Source organism: Alligator sinensis, unplaced genomic scaffold (genome assembly GCF_000455745.1).
Source record: "Alligator sinensis unplaced genomic scaffold, ASM45574v1 scaffold863_2, whole genome shotgun sequence".
NCBI classification, from domain to species: Eukaryota; Metazoa; Chordata; order Crocodylia; family Alligatoridae; genus Alligator; species Alligator sinensis.
The window spans coordinates 245,714-246,152 of record NW_005842780.1 but is presented as its reverse complement, the minus strand read 5'-3'; the positions used below and the strand labels follow the sequence as shown (position 1 = coordinate 246,152).

Genomic DNA, 439 nt, shown 5'->3' with positions numbered 1-439 from the left:
CGCCTCACGGTTTATGTGGGGCGGCGGCCGCCGGAGGCCCCCGGGAAGCTGCTTTGTTTGTGGGGTGGGAGCCCCGAGGGAGGGCTGGGAGGAGCTGTAGGGAGGCCGCCATGTTGGAAAAAGGGGGCGGGGCCCGTCGGGTTCGTACAACATGATGGTGGCGCCCACGTACCTCAACTACTCACGGTACGTCCGGGCCGGAGGGCTGGCCTACGGCCAAGGTCCAGCTTCTGCGGAGTCCCCGAGTTCTTCCTCCGCCGTCGGCCCCGATGCTGACCCACAGACTTCCCTGCCTTCTGAGTTCCCAATCCGTACAACAAGATGGCGACCCCCAGGCCGAGGAGGAAGCGGCGCGGCGCAGCCCAGCCTGGCGAGCTCCCGCCGGCCAACCCCGGCGCAGCGGCGGGGCGAGCCGGGCGCCGCTTGGGCAGGCGCAGGG

The 439-nt window shown here is 70.4% G+C and overlaps 1 protein-coding gene across 2 annotated transcripts in view; it reads left to right on the top strand.

Annotated features, from left to right (window-relative positions):
* The window catches only part of ATG4B (autophagy related 4B cysteine peptidase), a 30,060-nt gene that overhangs the window by 714 nt on the left and 28,907 nt on the right, over positions 1-439 (top strand). The gene's annotated exons all lie outside the window — the stretch shown is intronic.